General features: G+C 44.1%; 1 protein-coding gene and 1 long non-coding RNA gene across 5 annotated transcripts in view; one reads left to right on the top strand and one right to left on the bottom strand.

Moving 5' to 3' along the window:
• The window catches only part of FGGY (FGGY carbohydrate kinase domain containing), a 291,340-nt gene that overhangs the window by 122,061 nt on the left and 148,052 nt on the right, over positions 1 to 21,227 (bottom strand). Inside the window, exon 1 of one of the 4 annotated variants that reach the window (XM_021405279.1) lies at positions 12,799 to 12,820. The exons of 1 other annotated variant lie outside the window; for it this stretch is intronic. The gene's annotated coding sequence lies outside the window, so the exon portion shown is untranslated. Of the gene's footprint in view, positions 1 to 5,032; positions 5,431 to 5,740; positions 5,873 to 12,798; positions 12,821 to 21,227 lie in introns of those variants that run through there. 2 more of the 4 variants (XM_021405282.1, XM_021405283.1) reach the window with 2 other exon arrangements.
• LOC110402816 lies at positions 14,123 to 16,797 on the top strand. The gene is made up of 2 exons (XR_002441324.1): positions 14,123 to 14,956; positions 16,455 to 16,797. It is a non-coding gene; the product is annotated as an uncharacterized LOC110402816 (long non-coding RNA).

Below are 21,227 nucleotides of genomic sequence, written 5' to 3'. Positions count from 1 at the left end.
CTGCGTCCAAGACAAAACCATTACTTCATCACTACCTTCTGCCCTTTAATTCTATCTTTTGTGTTTTAAATACTTTCAAGCCAAACTACTTTCACCTGCTCTGACAAAAAGCACATCATGTTCTGGTTCATGCTAGTGTAACTCAACAGACCACGCCAAGCTAAGTCACTTGAAACAAACTAAAATGCAGCAGAAAAAAAATAAAAATGACTAAGCAAACTACTCCAATAAATGAGATCCAAAATTCATTTATTTTCAGTTTCTACTGCCTACCTAGATATCTCTCAAGGACAGCAGAAAGATGTCAGCATGACCACCGTCAACAAATATCGAGCTCATAGATGTTCAACAGAGTTGTTTTTCTTCAGATCTGCTGTACTACAGATTTGCACTAACACAGAGAAGTGATCCTGCCCTTCCAGTTCTGCTCTTGAGCTCATGCTGGAAGATATGTCCATATTACCACTGATCAAATAAGAGCAATAGCATGCTGAACCCTGACTAAAGAGAGGCACGTGGCTGCACCAGATCGGCTGAATGGTCCCATTAGTGCAGTATCCTGCCACAACCAGCAGAAGCCCCAAGAAGAGGACGTGCCCGCCCTTTGCACACAGTGATTCTTCCCCAGAGCACCCTCCCAGCCTCCAGCAGAGGCACCTGCTAAGCCAAAAATGTTACCTTTAGCATAACAGACCCTGAAAGCTTTTTCCTCTACAAATTCATTTGGCAGTTGTTCCCTGTTTACCTTCTCCACGCAGCCACCATAACATCAGCATTCTGAACCAGAGGGCTGGCTGCAACTATCTGCAGACGATGAGGGATGAGCAAAACTCATAACCTTCAGGTGGTCGGATACATCAGAAGGCCTTTTTCTGCTCTCTGATTGGATGGCCTGTTCGCAGATACAGCAATACCAAGCACTACGATACAGTACAATACTAAGCACTAACAGAGCACATAATGACCCCAAGATAGCTTTGGGCAAGTAGAGATACTGCTCACCTACATTCACAGTAGGAAAATAACATACTGATGTCAATCACCAGGAACAGAGGTGCTGCTAAGGAGCACAGAGGTGCCTATGAAAGGTCAGGGACTTCAAATTATGGGCAATTCTCAATGCATTGGCCCTCAAGGAGTGTCTGCACAGAGGAACCCAGCTTGCAGAAGACTAAAGGCTGCTGCTCACCCTGGTCTTCTTTGGAAGGAAGCTCGGGGCTCCCACAACTGCAGTGCCCCCTGAGAGGCTCCTCACTGCAACCACCAGAGACAATGCTGCCAGATGTCTCAGCAAGACCCAGTCCTTGGCCACATCCAGGCAGGCAGAACAAACACTGTCTAGTTCTCCAACTCCAAGATTTTTCTACTTGACAGTGGTAGAACTGGACTGCTCCACTTCTTCCCCAGCTTGTAGCTATGCCTCACAAATGCAGCCAGTTCAGCTCTCTGCTCCGCTGCTTGTCTAACTGCAGGAACAGCAGGAAGCAGCTGCAGCCGGGAGCTCTCAGGAAAAAGGAAGGCCAAGCAAAGAACCACAAGAACACACAAATCAGAGATGAGGAGTGAAGGCACAAGCTACTAGGGAAATCCAGCAGCTCCAACTCTCTCTGGGGCTATCTTGGCGCTGCCTGGACAGGGCATCATTTCCAAAGCAGAGTCAGATCCTGCATCCACTGAAGTAAGTGCCAAAACTCCCGAATTAGCAGTTCATGATTTGACTCCTGATACTTGTGAACATCACAGGTGCACTCTCAAGCTGCAGGATTTGAACACTTGCCATAACCTGCAATTTTTCAAACAGAGGAAACGCTGATCAGCCCATGCCAAGATACAATTCTCACACTGGAAAACCTAAGGAATTAGGAGGGTATATAGCTGCACTCTTTCTTCTCCACGCCCTGAAAACTACAATCATCAAACACATGCACACCAACTTACGTAGATCACTCTCTCCTTGACACTGCAGCTGCATGCATCTCTGAAGGCTGTTCTAATGATCTAGCAATCAGGCATGTCCCAAATGACACTGCAGAATGCTAGAAGCTCTGGAAGAAGACATTCTTGTTTACACTGACTGTGAGGGGAAAAAGCACCATCTGGCTATTGTAGAAATTGCAGCTCTAACAGCTTCATGACTAGCTGAAAGGAGGCAACAGGCTCCAACACGACTGACAGATCCAAGTGGCTGGATCCATCCACTTATTAATGTAATGCTAAAGAAAACCTTTCTTATTTGTGTCTGTCACTCTAACCTAACCCACACTGGGCAGGTAGAACAGCATCAGTTCACTGGCTGTACAAGTGCCAGGTTCCTGCTTGTGACTTTTGTTGGCTTTGGGTTTGTTTTTTGTTTTGTTTTTTTTTTTTTAAATTCTATTCTATGTTAAAACAGAAATGAAAAAAAACTGTAGTCAAGGAGAAACACATCTCTAGCATAACATTACTGTACAAAAGTATCTGCTTAAATTGCAAAATACAACTTAGAGTAAAAGGCAATTCAAAAGGCATGGAGAGCTCCTGTAACCATACTAGCTTTACATACACTAGCTTTAAACTGCATTCTGGAGCAAATGAGCCTTGGTATCATGAGCTTCAATGGAGGTACATAAGCTTAGCTGGATAAATGAAGTTGTTATGCTACTGTAGATATCAAGTTAGTCAACTTTAGGTTAGTGCTGATACTGTAACTTTTCACACTGGTAGCATTCAGTGCCACATCAAGGACAAACTTGGCCCTAGCCACGCAATTACGTATCAGTATAAAAATAATTTGTTCTGAGTTCATAGCTTTATGAAATGACAAAACATCAAAATTAGCATTTTGGCTGAAATCCACTGCATTTCCCATCAAGGCTTACACATTTAGGCAACATCTGAACCAAGCGCCTATTATTACTCCTGGCAGATCCTGGAACACTTAGGCCAGTACGTAGATGCAATAGTGAAATCAATTTTTAAAGACATGCCGTAAACCACTTCTATCAAAATGCTCAGCCCAGAAGCAAACGTGTCTATTAGCTGAATGCAGGGTTTATCATACGGTATTTGCTCACTCTTGCATGGGAAGAGCGTGGAAAGAATGACAGTGCTAGGTAATCTGTCATTTTAAAATTAAACATTTATTTGGTCTACAACAGTAAAAACACTAGCCTTGAAGCTCCTCTCACCAGCACTCATGAGCAAGTGAGGCTGTGCATTAGGTTAGGTTAAAAAAAATATATTATGCCCATAAATCAGATACCTAGATACAGCATACAAGTATAACATGTCCCCTTCTTTTTTTAAGAATAACATCTGTTCATCTGAATGCAGCGAGTTATCTTCCTCCTCCCTTCTCCCTACATGCACAGCTTTTTGGGGGGGGAGGGCTGTGTTAGGAAGGGTCTTTGTTTCAATACATGCAAGATCTGCCTTCTAAATGATCCTATCAGTCTGGTAATTTCAAACTCCCACAAGGACAAACCTGAATGGGTATCAGGCCAATGCTTTTCTGAAAGTTCCCTTCAGCGACTTCTGAAAATATCTCTGAAGCCACAAGCTCTAAGCTTGCTTGCATCAAACAGCTGAAGGTCACAGATTTTCCAACTTCATTTTATGTACAGTCTGAGTACTTTCCACCTCACATGTGGAAATACAGAGGGGAAACAGCAGGCAGCCCAGGACCCCAACCTGAAGGTATTAACAAGAGCCAAACAGACAATGCTGACCAGAGACTTCCCTTCAGAAAAAAAGCTCAGAAACATATTTCTACAAAGACCATGCCACTGCTGCTGACTTTGCATGCCAGGCACTTCAATATTCCAGCGGCATGTACAAGGGAAAAATTGCAACTCGAATCATTACTAAAACCCAAGATACAAAGCAGGAACACACAGGGGAGCTATTCTGATCCTCTCCTATAAACCCACCCCTTCTCAGACAGCAGACCAATCTCTCACAGAAACAAAAGAAGGCTTAAATAAAGCTTATGGGAAGAAAGAAGACAGACTTACTGAGGAAATACATGAAACAAACGGTGTGAGAATCTTTGTTTGGGAAGTGGATGATTTATTGAAAAGAACCGGTATTTTCAAAAGATAAGTTATGCGTAGCACTGTAACAAACACACAACAGTGTAACAGAAGTGGCTACCAGTCCACAAGAAAGCTTCCCAGCATATTACTAGTTTATTTAGTCTCTCCCGATACTACAAATTTATTTCTGCCCTGATTCTTACAGCTGGGAACAGCTGTACCTACAAGAATTCAATTCCCTCTGCCTTCTTCTTTCATCCTCTTATCCCAGGCACCTCTCCCAGAAAGAAAAGTTAAAAAGAAAAGAGAAAAAAAAAACACAAAGCCTTTTTTGCCCTATCCCAGTGTACAGACATGTAGAAAAGAGGGCCATTAGCTTTTAAGAAACTTCAAAAGTGCAGTACATTTTAGTATTAAATTTCAGTACATTTAGGAAAGTTAATTTCAATAAATTAAGGCAACGGTCATCGAGGATAAGGGGAAAACACGAGGATGAAAAACGAGGAAACCACCTTCACAGTAATGTCTCCATTTACTTCTTTCCAAGTTCCTCAGAGGTAAGACAGCCCTTTCCTCTCCTTCCCTGGTGCTTGTTTCTTAAGTGTTCTTCAAAAGAAACACTGTTGCTAAATGTATGAAACTAGCTATCAAGTCGCAGGCACCCCAGGAAAAAAGAATCAGCAAGGTCACCAGTTGCTAACTGCTGCAGAGCACGTCACTAAGGAGGAACATGGTAGAAGCAAACTCCCCTGAGCTAGTGGGGTGGGCTCCATGACAAGCCACGAGCTTTAGAGAAGACCAGAATGAGCGTCCAGAGAGGTGACACAGAGAAGACACTGCTGCAAGCAGAGCTCCAGGAGGACAGCACGAGGAGCGAGGAGGCGGCAGTGCCTGTGCCAGAGACACAAGCCTGGAAACCACCAACCTCACTGAAGGCAAGGAGCGCGTTTACCAAAATCTCCCAGGGATGTGGAGGATGAAGCAGGTACATGAGTGGCGTACGCGTCCCGCCTGCCTACCTCAGCTCACTCCAGTGCTGCCGTTGGAAACACGTGGATAGATAGGAGAAAGGCAGCGGGGAAAATCAGGGTCTCCTGCAGCTGTGCCGGCAGGAGGAGGCACTGTGGGGGGAGCACTTGGGAACTCTCAGGTGCTCCCCCAGGCTTGGCACCACATCCTGCCCGCACCGGGCACCGTGAGGAAGGGCAGAGGCGTCCTCATTTGATTTATGAGTAGGCCGCACTTTTGAGAAATATCAGTAACAGCGAGCTGGGGGAGCCCTGCCTGTAAACGTGCAGTGCCCCACGAGGTGCGGGCTCTGAAATGCGACACAGCCGCGTAACCACGCTCCGCTGTGCCCTGAGGCGCAGCTAGGGGGAACGCCGCAGGGGGAGCGTCTGGGGTTTAAAGTTAGAATAATAATAATAAAAAATAAAAGGAAAAAAAAAAAAAAAAAGGAGACAACGCAACGCGGTTTGTCAACCAGCAGCGCCTCGTGAACAAGGAAGGCGTTCTCTCAGCGATCCCGCGTTCCCGTGCCAGCGCGGAGCCGCAGTGGGGCCGGGCCGGGGCCTAGCAGCGCCGCTTCGCGCCGACGCCGTTAACGGTCGCAACGGCCGCCGCCGGCGCGCGCGTGGCCACGCGAACGCGCTCGCCTGAGGGGCGGCCCCGCCCGGCCTGCTTGCCTGGGGGAGCCCGCCGGCCTGCGGCGAGCGGCGGTCACTTACTTGTCCAAACTGAAACACTATCTGAGCTGCGCGGGGAGCGGGTTCACACAAACCGCGCTTTTCCTGACAGGGCGATTTCCTGCTCGGGGCCGCTGCCGGGAAAGCCGCAGCCGCCGCGCTCCCCCCCCCCCCGCCCCGCCATCTCCAAGGCCCACCGCCGCGCGGGGGGGGCTGCTCCCTCCCGAGTCGAGGGGGACGGCAGCGCAGGCGCGGACGTGCCTCCCCCGCTCGGCTCCGAAGGCCTCTGGTTCGCGTTTGAGGACCCGTGTGTGCGGCTCGCCCCGAGTGCTTTTAAAAGCCCTGCGGTGCGGAGCGTGCACCGTGCCCTGTCAGGAGTCCAGCCGTACGGGCTGCCTCGGAAAGGGAATCGTAGTTCTCTTTTATCCAAAAGCAAATGAAACAGAGAGGGCTTCGGCTCTTAATTTTTGTTAAAGGGAATGATGATAAATCTCAGCTGTAGGCTGGCTGCCCTCACAACACCGCAGGAATACAGGGGCTGCCATATGAAGCCACGTTCCTCCACATGAATGAATCATCGAATCATAGAATGGCTTGTGTTGGAAGGGACCCCAAGGATCACCAAGTTCCAACCCCCCTGCCACAGGCAGGGCCGCCAACCTCCAGATCTAATACTAGACCACATTGCCCAGGGCCCCATCCAACCTGGTCCTGAACACCTCCAGGGACAGAATATCCACAGCCTCTCTGGGTTGTGAAGCCACATTCTCCACGCGAAGCCACGTTCCTCCACCTTCACACTCCCATGCACCAACCTACCTGAAGAGCCCCCAGCGAGCCACCGCAGATTTCTCCTCTTACCCTCCTCATCTTCCACATCAGGAAATCTTCTAACAAAAAGCTCTCTTGCAACATTCCCAAAATTTTCCCACTTTGGCCCAGGCAGAAATAGTGCAAGAACAACCTTGCTCAGGGAAAGATGAGTGTTGTCTTGTGGTCGGAGCACAGGGTTAGTGGTCATGGACTGTGGGTTCACATTCCAGCTTGGCCACTGAATCATTTTGAAACCTTCGCTAGTCACTTCGTATTAGCAGCAGTTAGTAATTTTCCGTTGGAATAACTTTCTGACAGAAAACGCTTTACAAAACTGGTACCTTTGTGCAAACTGACTTTCCATTGGGAATACCTTGCATCTAGACGGGGTGGGAAAGGACATGAAACCCACACTGAAATGTTCATTGTTTTCCTGTGTTACTCCAAATGTTTTGCTTTGAATAGATAGATTTAAAAAACAAATACCACTCTCCTGACAGTAATTCCAAGTCAGCTCATTGCGCCGTGGGAGTTTGTGCTCTCATGCCCTACTTCACGCCCCGGGAGGTCTGCATCTCCTGTAGTGGGATGCAAATGTCTCTCCTGAGCTGTGCACATCATGATCTGAGTCAGACCAGTCCCGGCATGCAGGACCTGGCCCATGGAAAACGTCTGCAGCAGAAGGGACTGGTCTGAGCAGGGAAATGGGCCACAGGGAGAAAGTATAAAGAGCATGGACACAAGCCGCTTCACGTTAGCTCAGTGATCCAAAACAAAGTGCTGTGACTGTGGATTTACCAAGATGTTTTGTTCAACTGTGAAGCAGTTAAATGAAACCCAGGGAAATGAACCCAAGTGTTCTTCTACTATCCTTGACAGTCAAATTCTATAAACTTTTCCATAAACACGCTGTGCTCCAGTTTATAGTTCTTGCTCTTCCCTCCCCAGCTATCTCTCTACTGTTCTGTTCCAGAATCCCATTTCATTAAAAATAAAAGTTGTGATTTCTGTCTTCCATACGTTCGTAGCTGACTGACACTTTCTTTTAATATAAACGACACTTGCTCTCCTCCCACAGTGCATTTATACACACAGTGTAAATCCTCTCTTGGCCTTTGTTTTGCAAAGTTAAACATCAACCATTTACAATTTCTTTCATAACAGCAAAGTTAGCACTACCTAATAAGCTTTCACTGCACTTGTTTCCATCAGAATTCATTTTTTTTCTGAACCTGGGTGATCATAGTGCACCACCATGAACAGTGTTGACAGTGATGTCTTGCTATTCACTTGTACACTGGCAATAACAATTCCCTAAGCACCCTTACTTACACAGAGAATAACATTGCCTTTTTTATACCTATATCACACTGGTATCTCAATTTTTCCAGGTCTTTTTCCTCCGAGTCATAGCAAAAAGAAGAGGAAAAGGAAATGTATATCTCATTTGAGTCGGAAGGGACTCTTAAAGGCCCTCCAGTCCCGCTCCCCCGCAATGAACAGGGACACCCACAGCTCCATGAGGTGCTCAGAGCCCCGTCCAGCCTGACCTTTGGGTGTATGGAGGAATGACAGGGCAGTCACTCCCTCTCTGGGTGCCTTGTGCCAGTGCTTCACTGCCCTTATCATAAAAGGGCATACTGCATAGCACCGTGTTATCCGCAAACATGCTGAGGGTCACTTGATCCCACTGTCAGTGTCACTGATGAAGATATTAAAGAGCATCAGTCCCAGTACTGACCCCTGAGGGGCACCACTCATCACTGATCTCCATCCAGACGTTGAAACACTGACCACTGCACTCTGGGAAATCTTTAAGTAAATAACATTCATATATTTTTACATTTCATCACAGTTCTATAGTTCTCACATGGATTATTTCCAAGTGGGATGACAAAATATTTAAAAGAACAGTTACAGGATCTCCAGTCCCCAGAATCAAAATCCCAGAAATGCTATTTTTGAAATGAAAGAATCAAAGTTGAGGTTATCACATGCTCCTGTGACCACATGAGGCTCAATTCATTATTCCTTTGAAATATTCTGAAAACGGAGGGTTAAGAGGTGTTATATTACTGCACAATAATGATGATTAATTTGTGTTGCACATCAAATGCAGAAAGAGTAGATATGTGTGCAGTGAATCTCCTATAACTTCAAAATCTATCTGTAGACCTGAAAATATTGTTTGGGTTTACGTACTCTAAATGGAGCACAAGACCGTTGTAGTTTTGCTTCAGATATGACTGCTTCAAAGAACCTTCCTTTGTTTCAAACATTTTGGCCAGATGCACTTAAAAAGTATCCCGTTACCTTTTCATCTGAGAGTAACTAATGAAAATTCCCTTTTAACTGTGCCTTCTGAGAGACAAGAATGTTCTTTTCTTTTTCGTGATTGCCCAAAGCCCATATTTTAAGCCACAGAGCTACTTCAGGTAGCGTAAATCAGCCTTGCTCTGATATGGCCTGCAGTCCTCTCAACCAGCACTGTGGAACAATTTAGTGTTTTTAGATGACAGTTGGCATCTTTGAAATATTCTCTTTTACAGAACTAGACTAGATGTGACACTTGCTGGAGAAAAAACCTTGCATAAATCTGTCCAGAAAGACTCACTTAATCATATTACTTCACTAGCAGCGGTAACCTTTGGGGGCCAAAGTCCAGACAGGTTGAGAAATGGCACATGAGTACATAAAGGTGACAATTCCATTAACTGCAATCAAATAGGAAGGTGAATGGTGAGATAAAGACAAATGACTTGCTCTACAAAGAAAAGAAAATACGTGTGTGAAGGGGAAAGAGACAGAATGAACGCTTTCCAGCCTTGTCAAGGAAATAAAGCTTCAGTCCTGCTTCATTGAGATCCACACAAAAACGTCTGTCTCCCTGAAGACAAGATTTGGCCTAGGATCCCAGCCTGCTGGTGAATGTTGGTGCAAGCTTGTATAGGAACTGTTGAGTCACGGCCTGAACCACTGATTGAACACCTGGAGGAAAGACCCAGTCAGCCCTGGAAGCACAGGTGAAGGCAATTCAACTGTCTTAAGCCTCATTTAATGGCTGACTGCTACTGAAGAAGGCTCTCTTTCTGGAGATCCCTCCTTGGTGGAGCTTTTCCCTGTGAACCCAGAATATTCTGACACAGATCTTCTTCTCCTCCTTTATAGCACCTTTCTATCGTGCTGGTCCTTCCACCTCTTTTGTAATGCCTTTTCCATCGTGTTGATCTTTCCAATTGCTACAGAGCTGTTGTGTTGGGAGCACGTGTGCACAAGAGGCATGTCCCCACAGGAAACTGGGCAGACAGTCTTGCTGCACTGCCCACCATAGCCATGCTGGAAATGTGGATACTAGCCTATCTCTGAAGTCAACGGGATCTTTTCCAGCAATAAGTAGAAAAATGGCTGGCATTTGTGCATCTGGTGATTCAGAATTCTCAGATGTACCAGACAAGGCTTTTTTGGTTCATCCTCTGGGGGCACCAGTTGAACAGGGACAGCTTTGGGCCTTCCTTTTGGCCCCCAAATCAGAAGGCGTGGCTACATACTGCTAACTGAAACTACCACCACAAGAAAAGAGAAGTCATTGTGCTGGTTCAGTGCCAAATTTCAGCACAGATGGAAGAGATTGTTGGGAAATACTCCTACCCAGTATCCATCAGGGAGGCCATGGATGGCGTCAATAGCACTGCAAAGACAAATTCACATTATCCAAGTTTTTTTCAGGAGGAGGAAGCTTAAAGAGAGTAGCTGTGCTAGCTACAATGTTGCTTTGCAACACTGAATTAAAGTCACAGAGATCTGTTCTTTTGTAAATCATTATAAATGTATGTTGAAGGAGAAATGAATAATATATAATCCATCTATATAATCACTTCTCTTTTGCAATTTCCTCACCTAGATATGGTGTTTTCAGGTATTTCTATGCCAAAAAGCTCATCTAAAGCCAATGCATTTAGCAAAGCAAAACAAGCAGATAAGTAAACTGCTTTACTGCCAGCAGAACTGTATAAGGACTGGATCTTTGAGCATTCAAAAATTCTGCTTACTTAGATATTGATTAATTTAACAATTGAAGGGAAGAAAAGACGTATGAAGAACCATGTAGCATGTGTTTGCTTAGGCAGTTTCTACAAGCACCCAAAGTAGTTTTCAGTCTCGTTCTTAAGCTGGATAATACTGGTGTAGGAAACTGAAGCTGGGAAGTGCTCTGGATGAAATGCTTTCTGGGCAATCAGGTCAGGACAGGGAAGCAGGGAAATAAAAACCAACTGACTAACAAGAACAAGGGATTTTTGGGTGGAAAGCTAAATGTTCTGAGAAGTGTACCATAGGAAAAAAAGGAAATTTCCCTTTTCCTGTTTTTAATAGAGACGATCAGTTACTCTTAGACACTAGAGCAGCCAAGAAGGAAAATCCCTGCTTTATGCAGCTCTAAATATAACTAATCAAATAATTCAGATTTCATCAATCACTGACCCATTTGCTTAACTTTTGGGTAGCTCACCTTCTAATACAAAAAGTCAGCAGCTGATATAAACAAGCCTGCAATATTTCAGGCTCCTCCAAAATTCCAGTGTCTTGCCTAGGTCCTGTTCCTGCCTGCCCTCTTGGCTGGATACCAAAAACCTTTATTCTCAGGGGAGTCAGCCGTCCAAAAAACCACTTGGCACTCGAATCAGCGCTGCTCTGTTTTCCTAATGCTCACTGCAGGCAAGATGTTTTTGGGCTCTGGTACCCAACAGTTGAGCATTTCAGAGAACTCGGGAATTTTTCTTTTGAAACCGCACTGACAATGCCATAAGAATAAGTCAGGCTCTGTGACACTGTGATCGTGGTGGGAAGATGGAATGACTTTCTTGCTGTACAGTGGTACACAAAGGGAAAACGCGCATACCCCCTTTATAAACTTCCCTTCTGCGGTGTGAATGCTGAAAATTCTGGCTTTAAGTCATGTTTTCACCAACTGGCTCCCCTCTGGGAAGTCTGCCAGGCTGCCACAGATTAGGGTAAGAAGAAGACACCCTCCTGCTAATGCCCGGACAAGAAGTCCACTGCTGCCGTGTGCTAGAGGGCTGCTCAGCAGTCCTTGCACATATTTATCACTGCAGCTGCTCATGTTGTCAGCATGTGAAAATGTTCTTTTTGCTCCCCAGGTTCAGGCCATGCACACAAGGCACAACTTTGGCACACCCCTTTACACTCCGTGTTTCCTGAGGCCACTGCTGTCAGGGCCAATTACAACAGTGCAGCCTTTGCCTGGTGGGACAGAAGCCTCGTGGCAGGTGTGGGTGGGCAGGCTGCAGTCACAGGCACCAGAACTTGCAGCCCAGGAGCAGGCAGATGGCCCTGCTCTGTCTGGAGGCAGATTCATCAGACATCTTCTCTCACAACCCATGGCAAACCCAGATGCGCAAAATCCTGAAACCACAATCTGCTGAGCTGGAAATGAATTTCACAAGCCAAGCAGTGAAAATCTCTTGAGCTTCTTCAATTTCACAATACCTTGCATCTCATGAAAAATAAGTAGCAGAGGTTAAATATTTTTTCTGCAACACCCTCTCAAGAGTTTTGAATTGAGTATGACCAGCGTGTGTGAAGTAGTTCGTTACAGAGGTGATGTATCATAGCGATGCCAAAATCCAGACAGCGTAGAGAAAGGTAGAAAATGACTCTAACCCTTTAAGCAGCGTGTTGTCTGCTTTTGTGGCAGCAACTTCCTACAAAAGGCAGATCCTATTTTGCCCTTTGAATTCAGACACTAGTGAACACAGTCACAGGAGTCAAAATACCATCAGCATCTGCTAATTTGTAAAAAACACAGTTGTCTGCTCTCTGAGGATAAGGTTGTTAACTGGAATCTGTACTTTCAAGATTATAAACGATCCGCAGCCTTTCTCCTAAACTCACTGGAAAATGTACAAATGACAATAACCTAAAGTCAGCACTGTCATTTTTTAAAACCTGAAATTCAACAGGGGCTCATGCAAATACATAAAAAGAAACATGGAGGGTCATGCAGCCACCTGCACGTCATACAGAAATAAACTGAAGAGCACCAGAAACAGGAATAAAATCACCATATATGTAGATAGTCCCAATGCAGTTATATTTTCATGCTCTGCATACAACCTAAAACAAACTGCTTATAATTAAAACACGATACTGATTCCAAAAGTTTTGCCCCTAGGGAAGTAATTTTATAATGCAGGGCAGATTCAGCCTTGCTGTAGTGTTTCTGATTTTCATGGAATTACAGCATTAATCAATTTTGCCCTAATTCTTACCCACAGTGGTGCAATTCAACTTCCAAGGGACAGTTACAGTTAGGAGGGGTTTCCTTCTAACTCAGGCCAAGTTTCTGGAACAAGGAAAGTCTGTAAGAGAGACAGTTGGAGGGATGTCTTAGTCTGTCATTCAGGAACGTTCACGTATTAGAAAATGTCACAGGATTTATCTTGTAAACTCTTGGATGTTAGAATTACTTGTTTTTTTCTTCTTTCCTTACAGGTATATTTTGAGTAGGTGGTCACCAGAAAAAAAGGGCAAATACCACAGAAAAGTGGTGATATGATTAAAGACAGCTGTTAGCAGAAAGATGCTGGGGATCCAGATAGTTCTGCCTCATCTCTGTTGTGTAGATCTATACTCTAAACTTAATACATTGCCTGAGCTTGTAATATATGACAACAGAATGTCTGCAACACTCAGAACCCTGGAGGAAAATATAAAATATTAATTCTCCAATATTTTAGGTGACTTTAAGTATTTTGGGCAGGATTGATCTCACACTTGTGAGATTTATACCGTGCACGACAGATGGAAATCAGAACGCACACACTGATGCTCTCATTGATGTTGAAAACTTCTGACTTCCGTACAGAATCAGTGAAAAAGAGCTGCAACACTTTCCTCCTCCAGGGGCTAACTCTCTTTTTCCTGAAACCATGCAGCTTCACAGGTCACAGCCCAGAAAACAGGAGTTTCCTCAGCAATTCCTGCATACATGAACCAGGTAAGTGGGACGCTGTCAGAGAACCGGGGAACATTATTCCATTCTCTCTGCAACTGTTTGAGCTGCCTAAACAGCATGAAGCAGATGTCTAGGTTCTTGCTTAAGGTTTCCTAGGAAAATTAACACTGTTTCAAAACCATATCAGAGGCAGAAATACACAAAGATTACTCAAGCTTGGGTCAGGAAGGAAGAAGAATTAAGTCACTTTTGACGGTGCTGAACTGGTAAATGACATGCTCATTCCTGAGTGCTCCTACAAGGCAGAAAATTCAGCACATCACATCAAAAATTCCTTTAGACTATTGACATAATATTCGAAAGAGCTAGAATAAGATGGTAAACATAACGGAACCGTCAAAGGTACATTTTAAATTTCCTATCTGCATTCTCACACTAAGACTTGATGATCAAGGGCATGCAGTGACAGGACAAGGGGAAATGGCTTTAAACTGGAAGAAGCTAGATTTAGACTGGATATAAGGAAGAAATTCTTTACTGTGGGGGTGGTGAGACACTGGCACAGGCTGCCCAGCGAGGCTGTGGGTGCCCCCTCCCTGGAAGCACTCAAGGCCAGGCTGGATGGGGCTGTGAACAACCTGGTCTAGAGGGAGCTGTCCCCGCTTATAGAGGGGGGTTGGAACTGGATGATCTTAAAGGTTCCTTCCAACCCAAACCATTCTATGATCCTATGATTCTACGATCTTTGAAGGTCTCTTCCATCTCAACTATTCTAATTCTAAAATCGTTGTAGCAAAGTTAAAAACTGCTTGGCACAGAAGACAGCTGCAATTCAGAGCTCCTTCCAGTGCACAGTGCAAGCAGCAGAGGGAAACTGCTTTAAGCATTCTTTAAAATCACATTCCTACGTCCGAGTTGCTAACCTTTACACTTTACAGTTTTTCTTTCTGAAGCAATGTTAAAAGCATCTCAGCTTTAATCAAATTCTCAAATCATTGACCACTCTGAAAAACTGAAAGTGAAATAAAAATTAAGATATAACAAGAATCAGAAGCACGGCGCAGTTTTTTTTGACATTTCTGTCAGCTACAGCAATGAATGGTGACAAAGCAAGATGAACATTTGAGGAAGGAAATCAAATTGTAGCTCTACTCTTATTTTAGGCTATTTCACGTCTGATTGTTTTCAAAAGCAGGAGGACGACGAGACTGGTTGTGTAACTCCACCCGAAGAACTGCCAGGATCGTTGTTTATGAGCGTGACCCAAACACCGGAACTGCTTCCTTACCTACAGAGTGTTGCAATCCCGGAAATACCATGGGATGTCTTCACCGACATCTCCTTCCCATCAGCACCACGTGCACTGAAAAGAACATCCTGGGAGATACAGGACTGAGAACTTAGGACGGCGGATAATTATCCCATGGGCTGCGAGTGTTTCCCTCCATAGAATCGTGGTCACCAAGGGTCAGGTCAGTAGCTATGAAGCAAGCCGACAAGCAGGGCATGACTCCATGCTGATGGACACACAGCAAACTGCATGTGCAGTTTGTGTACATTCATTTGTATGTTCTACTGCTATAACTCAATTTTCCCCACAATATCTTAAAGTAAATTCAAGAACTGGGGAGAGAAATGAAGCTTTTACTGAACAAAACAAATTTTTCAGAACTCAACCCCATCCCTTCATGATCACCTATTACAATCTAAGTGCTAAGTGCCAGGCTTCAACTTTACTCGGTACTTTTTCCACACTTTATCTCTTTAAACTGACTAGCAGCTCAAAGTTTAATCTAAAGCTTATTTGTGTGCATTTTTTTGCCTTAAAAATTCCCTTCAAAAAGTCGCTTACTCTGCACCAAGATGTAGGAGGTCAGCTTGATACGGGAGAAAAGTATCCATTACTCTTGCTTCGCTTTAATACTCGAGTGAAAGGAAAGAAATCCCAGATAGAACTGAAGATAAGCCTGATTACCATCCTTTTAGAAAATATGTATGCTCTAAATCAGCTCAGTGATACTTATGTCACTGAATTTCTGATGTTGTTGAAAACTGACACCAACACCATCATCTGAATAGCTTCACATTTTCACCCAAGAACAATTTTCCCCTTGAGAATAAACACCTCCAGGGTTGAGACTTCAGCTGTTCCATCCTGAGCTACAGAACTATTTTTCCAAGCTGCTGCCTGTATTGGGCTTCAAACCAACACTGAATGAATGCAAAGAAGGAAGCCTAATACGCAGCAGGCTTAAATATATGGAGGTTTTGGGGTTTTTGGAACATCAAACGCTTCACAGTAAAAAATATTTGCAATTTGGTATTGCAAGCATTTCCCTTCCCACTGCAAGGTTAATTTATCATAGAGGGATATATTGTTCTCAGACAGTATTGCTAGCTGGTGGTGTTCTTGTTACATTAACTTGTTCTCAACCAGAAGAAAATTAAAGTATCACCCTTGGTGAAGGTTGTCTTTGTGAAATTGCTCTCTTATACCATGCCCCTATTTATTCAGGGAACCAACTCAGACATTGAGAGTAAGGCTAAGGATCTCAGTGGTGCTTTTGACCTTTCACTTATGGCCTTTTCAAGGTATTCTGCATCTTAGCAGCAGCCTTTAAATGTTATTTCTTCATTTGTAACCTGTTGCTGCATTTATTCCACAAGACTTTGCAACAGCAATCCAGAGCCTGTGACCACAGAAGCTTACTGGCTGCAGCTCCTCCCAGCACAGCTTCCAGCAATACATCCTTGTCATTTGCAGCATGTTTAGCATTCAGAAACCTCACTGGTTCTCTGAGTTGAGTAATGATGTTCTTCTTACACCCACTCAGTGTCCTTAATATTGGGTAACAGGAAACGAGGGGACGAAACAAGCCATTACTTCTGGTTCCTAAGGCCTTGAATCTTTAAGCTGTAGTTCTATGTGGGTATCTGCTTTTTGACAACACTTCCATTATTGTGTTTCAGCCAGGAAGATGGATGTACCTTAGTAAAAGTGAGTCATTCACTGAACCTAGGCCAAACTCTGAAGCAAATCTGGGCCAGTTTATTGCCTTGGGAGGAAACCTGGTTTTTGCATGAATTAGATGTGAAAATAAGCAGAGCCTGACTGACATCTTCTCTGAATTCCATCTGCAAGGGTAAAACCCAACGGGCAAGAGCCTGAGGCATGACAAAAATGAGGAGGGGAAAATGAGGCTTCCTGTCTATCCTCCAAGAACCAGAGACACATGTTACTCAAACCCAGTGTAAACTGTTAATTATTCAGATGCTAATTAACCAATGTTTATAAATGTCTTATATATGTAAATTGCTGTAAATATGCTTACATTTTTCCCGCAGTCTCCAACTTTCATTCTACAGCAGAACAGTTCCAACTTGTTACGCCAGTTCTTTAGCCAGGCACTTCCTACAGCTCTGTCGCTAACATTCCCAGCTCAAACTGCTCAACTGTATTTCCCTACAGAAATTTCTGCGCCGGTTTCTAGTTGCTTTAATTCCATCACAGATCACATTCTGTTTAATGATAATTTGATTTTGCATTGCAAGACCCAGACGTACATTAGGAGGTCACAACCTTTCCATTTATCTCTTAAAGTAACTATTTTTTCCCCAAGTTCCATCAGGTTAAAACAGTTAGCAATTTTTCTCCTTGAAGCGTCCCTTCAGCTTGGCCAAGATATATAATAGATCAGTGTAGCTACGAATGCATTACAACATTAGTCATCAATTAGTTTTAAACCATCGCTGTAATATATCATCTATCTAGCTTGCTGTAGCACTATTGTGAACGTTTAATTTTTTAAAGGCATCTTGATTTTTTAACCTGACGGCTGCATCCTCCTTTTGTCTCCTATACAGACATCTCCTTAAGGAACAATAAAAATTAGATTTGTTTGACCTGCACTCAGGGTTCGTTTAAGCGAGATGGATTTTAATTGCTCTGCCTACTCCACCAGACAGCTTTTATGCAATATTCCAGACATTTACGCACTGTCTTTCCCCTTGCAGTAAGCAGGTGTGTGTGCCCACAAATGCCTGTGGAGCAGCTCTTACTATTCATTTCACATCTCTGACAATCCTCTGGGAAATTGCTTACTCTGAGGTATCATTGGCATCGAATTAAGGGCCCAAATCAATGCCACTTATTTCTTCCTAATGCCATTTTCTTTTAAGACTCAACCTCTTGAGTGGATAATTCTGAAAGAACTTTGCTGAGCTCCTTGTGCTTGTGTTGCCATCACGTAGTGCGGATGACTCACTCCTGCATCTCCTGATAGTGAGGATATGTACAGAGCCTGACCTGTCTCTCCCAAAGTTCACATCGTCCTTCTACCATCTGCATGCACTTGACTTACATTTATGGTTCGGAAGAGTTTGGAGTATAAAACAGCCGAGGCTGAGAGAAGGATGCCTATGCCATGGACATTCAGTATCTTGGAGGATCTCAAACTTCAATTAGAATGTCACACGAGCAAGTTATCACAGCGTTGACTCAGGGCTGAAACAGCCTGGCTCCTCTGCCAGCTCAGAGCAGAGGCAACATGAGCTCACATTTGCCCACAATGAACCTTATTTGCTCCAGCTGCTCCTGGGAGTAGGGAGAGGAGAACCTCATGTAGAGTTCTCTCCCTGTTGATTCTCCTCTTCCACAGATGATACCATTTGAAGATGATGTCCTCTGTCTTTCCTCTTCTTCTCATTCCTAAAAAGGAAGATTTGGTTGTCCCATGAGTTACCAAATCAGCATAAAAAAATGGGCCTCCTAAGCAGTTATGTGCGCCTACAGCTGGTTCTGCTCTGCTCTCTGTTGGACACACACATGTACTCAATTCTCATTTGTGCTGGATGCCTATTAAAAAAACAAATCTGTGGGTGAGGAGGGTCCCTCTTACCATGTCAATGGAAGTGAAATACGTAAATCTCCTGCTTGCTGAGGGAGAATGTATGCTTAAAATGCTTGGGAGAACAGCTGTGAAAAAGAATAAGCTGTTTGTATTATGCTGCACAGTGTCATTGATCCAACATGCTAAGTTGATCCTCATGCAGTACATTGTGCTTGCGTTACACTGCCCACTGCTCCATGTGTGGGTTATTCAAAATGCACAGCATTTCAGACAATACAGAGAAAGAAGCAAACTTGGCTTCTTCCATCACAATATAAGCAGCGTGGTTCACAGAAGCCAGGAAAACTGGATTGGAAAGAACCATTCCAGCTAGGGGCCCTGCACAGCAAGCAGAGGTGAAGGTCACGGCGAGCTTGGAAGGCACTGTGTGGATTGGAGGTCTGCCTGCCTTTCCCAGTCTGGGCAGCCACGCTGGGATTGGAATCATCTTCTGTGGTGCCACTGTCTTTACCCTCTTTTAATCTGCCACTCACTCAATCTGAAACCCACTCATCTGGGAGACACCTCGGAGTGAGACCGGTGCGTGATGACAGGTGAATTACAAAGCACTGAAATAACATTAAGGGTTCTATAGGAGATTAACAAATGAAATCCTGCTTTGTTTCCTAAAAACAAAGCAGAATTGCTCACTTGACCAAAAAACAGTGCAAGGTGCAACTCTGCATAGCTCAAGGCATTCTTCTTCCATCTGCCCATCTGAGCCAGCACCTGAGCCCCAGGATAGATAGCAGAAAGGGTTTCCCTCTGGACAAGAGGGAGAGGCAGCAGAACATGTAAGGTGCTAATTATGGCGTCAGTGGAAGAAATGCAGATGCTACACTGAGAGAAATCAGAAAAAAAAACTTGTATGTGATTTAGAAACTGTGAACGCAGCAATGACATCAGGAGACCGATGGGAGCTCCAATGCACTTAATTTGAAGATGGTCACATAATTCTTTCATTTCTTATTGTTTTCTTCCTAGGGCTTGTATATCCATCAATAACACACCACATTTTTAACTTCTCTGACAGAAGCACTGCAACTCAGAACCTATTTATTTAGTACCAAAGAAAATCAGAAATAAGGCCTGGCTTCAATACTGCAAAACAGCACCTCTGAGGATGAGGCGCAGCAGGGCTGGAGTGTTCAACAGCTGCAATGTGCACCCAGGAGTCACATTTGTTCGAAAAAAGCCATGTTACTTATTACTGGATGTGTCCAGCTCATCTTGTGTCCACTTAAGCCTTGGCAAACCTCTAGCTCAGAGGTTTAACAAAAGTATTAATATATACAATATTTTGTATTATCACATTTACGTAACAACTCCCACCTTTGCAACCTAATACTTATTCTTTGGAACACAGAGAACTATTGACTCATAATTGGACTGGGGTGCCAAAAACTCCCAAATTTAGAGATGTTTGGAACAAGAGAGTTTGGTTCAGACCCATCCACAACAGCAAATTAAACACAAGTCATCATCTGTGTGAGTGACATTTTCAGCATGTCCAGAGCCTGGCGTGAGCAGACATTTCTTCTCCAGTAAGATTTACAGAATTTGCACATTGACAAGTATTGAGGTAAACCATGGTCCAAGGGCCAAGTGCATAAATTAGCCCTGTCCCCTCCCTGCAGTAAATTACACATATACACACTGTAGGTTGGCTAACTATGCTTTTGGCAACTTGAACAAGTTTGTGAGTGCGTGTTAACAGAAGGGGAGTTTGTGTCATGCTCATGCATTTACATTTTCTTTTCTAAGACTTGGTTGCAAGGAATATGTTGTACATAATTTTTCCCTCCATTCATATCAGATACTAGATTGAACAGAAAAAAAAAAAAGGTTACATTAGAAGTTTTGGCACGTATTGCACTTTCACAGCAGAAATGGTGTCACTTGTAGATTGGGTTGGTTTAAATTACGCAGGTCAATATAAGGTCAGCAAGAAGTGCTGGATTAGCATCCTCAGAGACTGGGGTCCTAACCTCATTCACAGAGCAAGTCCAGATCAAGAGGTGTCAATTAAAGCTTCATGCACTATTTTTCTTCCATAGAGGACAGCTGTATTTCCTCAGGAAATCCAAGTGCTCACCTCTTCTTGAGCCCTCTGCTTGTACAGCAAAACAAAATGACCAGCTGGCAAGATGGAAAAGGGACTGACGCTCCCAAACTTCTTTAAACACTGTCAAGTTGGTTCATGAGCTGCAGATTTGCAGTAGTCCATGTACCTGTGAAATATCTGAATCACTGTCTTCCATGTGTCAAAACGATGCCATTTCTGGGCTGTTCCATCTTCCTCCCACATATTTACCACATTTTAGGTAAATTACATGGCCTAAAAACCCAAATATGTGTTGCAGCTCTGACTGGGTCTTGATGACTTCTAAAAACATCAGACAGTGAATGCCACCAGGAAACCCACACATCGCCCCAAGGAATGCAGTTTGCACTCCGGGCGTTCAGCTTTCAAACTGGATTATCTGTGGCGAAGCTTTTCTCCGTGACCTGAAGAACCAGTAGAATTATTTTTAATTGAAGGCTGAAAGCTTCACATAAGCAGATGACAGAAGAACTAGGGCTTTCGGGGCAAATGGAAAACACCAAACGATTTTAGATTCGATCACAAAAGAACGAAATGCTGTGCATAAGTCTCCTCCTGAAAAGAAATTTCCAGCAAATTCATCCTCCTGCCAGGCTTCTCACTCAGCCTAAGCCATCTTCTTGCAAAACGCCTTTGTATCCCCTCTTCCACACTGTCTGATATATCTGCTCCCCCCCACCTCCTTGCAGAAAGCCTTTCCTCGGCTCAGTGGCACCCCAGCACTGTGGCGTTCCCCAGCACCCCATGGAG

This window comes from Numida meleagris, chromosome 7 (assembly GCF_002078875.1).
Source record: "Numida meleagris isolate 19003 breed g44 Domestic line chromosome 7, NumMel1.0, whole genome shotgun sequence".
In the NCBI taxonomy this organism is placed as follows: Eukaryota; Metazoa; Chordata; class Aves; order Galliformes; family Numididae; genus Numida; species Numida meleagris.
The sequence above is the reverse complement of the archived record's forward strand: the minus strand, read 5'-3'. Positions and strand labels throughout refer to the sequence as shown.